This window comes from Corythoichthys intestinalis, chromosome 3 (genome assembly GCF_030265065.1).
Source record: "Corythoichthys intestinalis isolate RoL2023-P3 chromosome 3, ASM3026506v1, whole genome shotgun sequence".
Classification (NCBI taxonomy): Eukaryota; Metazoa; Chordata; class Actinopteri; order Syngnathiformes; family Syngnathidae; genus Corythoichthys; species Corythoichthys intestinalis.
The window spans coordinates 39,177,908-39,181,559 of NC_080397.1; positions in this window are offsets into that span (position 1 = coordinate 39,177,908).

A 3,652-nucleotide genomic window follows, 5' to 3' on the forward strand; every position below is an offset into this window, starting at 1 on the left:
GCCTTCTGTCGTCTGAGGCTTGTGCATGCTTTTTGACAGGCGTGAGAAATTGGGCAATGCTTGTCCAACCTCCTCTAACCAAATACAGTATTACGCAGTAGAGTTTTTTAGTTTTGGTTTCATAATGCCACCATAATTTCACCACAGAAAGGTGGATACACTTGTATTACTGCATTTTTAGGACTGTAAGTCGCAGTTTTTTTTTCATAGTTTGACAGTTAGGTGCGATGTATAGTCAAAAAAACATGGTAATGGGGGACAAGTTAAAACGTATCATTTCCAATATGGCGGAAGATACCTGAAGTAAATATTTTACCCAAAAAACTCAAAACAACTGAATATAATTGGACAGAGATTTAGAAACACCAATAAAATTAGCCCTAGCTTTGTTGGGGATGGAGGGCTTTCTGCCATTTTTAGGGAATTAATCAATCCAAAGTGACTTGTCCAGAAATGAATGTAAATTTATAGGAAATTAGTGACCAAAACAGTAAATATTCAGGAGAAAAACTGTTTAAAGGGGCAATTTTCAGGTTTTTCAATCGCAAGGTATGCTTTGGGCATCTTTATTCCTTATCAGTATTAACAGAAAACAGGAATATTACTAGTCTATCGCATCAAATTAGCTTTCATTTGTGTATAAATCCTATGAAAGTATGATTTTGGATGTCAAAATAGAGGAATGTCTCTCAGCACAATGATTAAAAACGAAGACCAGTCTGTACTCGCAATGGTTACCTGTGACACGTTATCATGAATCATGATGCGAGGGTATTTCATGGTATTCATAATTACTGAATGCAACGACATAGTCTGTCCCACTCTCAGGTTATCGGAATTCAGAAATATTCAGTACTCAGAAACTGTGGAGTAACTTTTATATACAATAATACATACAACTAGGCCTGCAAGCAGGACTGAACGGGCCCTCGCAATCTAGCGCAACTCGGACGTCACGCAACGCGGACAGTGTGCAGGTCAGGGTGGTGGCAGATCGTCCTCTCCAATCATCTCATTAGAACCTAACATGCTTGAAAGTCGCCTCTTTACATTCACACACCTAAGAGATAAAAACCCCTATTGGAGAGAGTACTACAAAAAAGGAGCGAATAAAGGGTCGTCACGGCAACAAACAGAGACATGTGGACATGGGCCGTAAAATAAGTATTTCAAAAGGTCTTGAAACTACAATGACCAACCTGAAAAGAACTGGACATATATTAGAAAAATGAGTGACTTTCCATTGCCACCAGTTGGAGCTGTAGGGTTGATGCAAATGACCCTACAGGACCCTTCAGAGTATGACTCAACAAGCACGAGATGTTTGGCGCAGATATGTTGGAGAAGTTATGACTGTTCAAAACTTGTGGAGAGATGAAATGGCTTCAGTCATTTTCACTTCTCCTGTTGGACTCTTCTGCTTCAACCAAACCTCAGTATTTTTCATCAGGCACCTGAACACGTGTCTTATGGCTCCCCTGATGTAGGTTTCAGGTGAATATATTTCTTTTCTTGGAGGAGGAGCCTGTTTAGTAAAAAAAAAAAAAAAAAAAGGCATTTCCTGTTCCCAATAGGGGGCGCTAGGCCTAATGGGTAATGTTTCAATGCACTCGTGTTAAGGGTGGGATCCCGCACATACATGCCAGATATGAAAAAGATTGAACGTTGTGTCAAGGGGTTATTAGTCTTTTACTGAATTTGTCATTTTGCCGAAAAAATGGCCGACTTTGGCACCACGCCCAGGTCAGACCCATGAATGAAACTACACCATTTTGAAAATTTTAGATCTCCTATGTCTCCTGAATAGTCTCACCAATTTTGAAGATGATCCAACTAACTTCCTCTGTGACAAGGTCTCAAATGTGCACCCTGTTAATTGATAAAAATTTCACATTCGATCAAAATACCTGATTTCCTGTTGGGTTTGGAATATTATTTCAAGAGACTTTTTGGAGCAGTTTTGCACAAGGTATCGACTCCCCAAATTTCATTGCTCTACGTTAAAAAAACCTAATAGGAAACGCCTTTTTGAAAAATTCAAGGGGGCGCCACTGAGCCATTTTGTTACTTTTTTTGTAACGTCACAAGATTATCGAAATCCATGCAAAGCCGCATGTATGTGCAAAATTTGGTGAGTTTTCGTGCATGTTCAGGCCTCCAAATGTAAACTGTACTACAAATGGATAAAAATTTCACATTCGATCCAAAATACCCGATTTTCTGTTGGATTTGGAAAATGGGTGCAAGAGACTTTTTGGAGCAGTTTTTCATAAGGTATGGACTCCCCAAATTTCATTGCTCTACGTTGAAAAAAATCTAATAGGAAAGGCCTTTTTTAAAACTCCTTTCTGTCGCCACTAGTTGGCACGGTAGAGTTGATGCAAATGACCCCTATACCCTTCAGGGTATGACTCTCAACAAGCACGGGAAGTTTAACACAGATATGTTGTATACCTGCCGAGTTATGACTGTTCAAAATTTTTTGCGAGAAATTGTTGACGGTCATTTTCACTTTCCTGTTTGGACCCCTCCGCTTCAACGAAACCTCAATATTTTTCATCAGGCACCTGAACACATGTCTTAAGGCTCCCCTGATGCAGGTTTGAGGTCAACAGATCTTTTTCCCTTGGAGGAGGAACCGGTCTCGTAAAAAAGGCATTTCCTGTTCTCACTAGGGGGCGCTAGGCCTAATGGGTACATTTTCAATGCACTCCTGTTAAGGGTGGAATACCACACATACATGCCAGATATGAAAAAGATTGAACGTTGTGTCAAGGAACTATTAGTCATTTACTGAATTTGTCATTTTGCCAAAAAAATGGCCGACTTTGGCACCACGCCTAGGTCAGACCCGTGAATGAAAACGCACCATTTTAAAAACTTAAGATCTCATATGTCTCCTGAACAGTCTCACCAATTTTGAAGATGATCCAACTAACTCCCTCGGCGAAAAGGTCTCAAATGTGCACCCGGTAAATCGATAAAAATGTCATATTCGATCCAAAATAACCGATTTCCTGTTGGGTTTGGAATATGGGTGTAAATGCTTTTTTGGAGCAGTTTTGGACAAGGTATAGACTCCCCAAATTTCGTCGCTCTACGCTGACAGACCCTAATGTTATAGGCCAATTTTAACATTTCAAAGGGGCGCCACTGAGCCATTTTGTTATATTTTTTTGCAACGTTGCAAAATTATTGAAATTTAAATTTTTCGTCAATGAAATTTTTTTTTAATGATGACGTCACGATGACGCGCTGAAAACGTGTCTTGGGAGACTAAAACATAACGAGATGGATGCTAGTTGTTGTCTGACGACACGAGAAAGAGAAAATCCGCCAGAGTTTCTGTCAAAAATTCACAATGTTTGATATGTGAGTTAGCACGCATTTAGCAGTGTTTGGTCGTGTCACTCATGTGACGTGCTACACCTCCTCCCTGCCCCCCACACACTCATGCTTACTCAAAGGTGAGTAAGCCTGTGCCCCTAGATATGCCATGTTGCTTTAGCCTTTAAAGGTCTGCGCCGAGATATCCTCATAGACCGCACAGTTATGTGCTCGTCTGTCATGTTCATTCGAAATTGTTGGAAAGCTTTTATTTGTTTATTTAAGGACTATAAACTTTTGAAGTTTATCGACGAAAACATTTTGA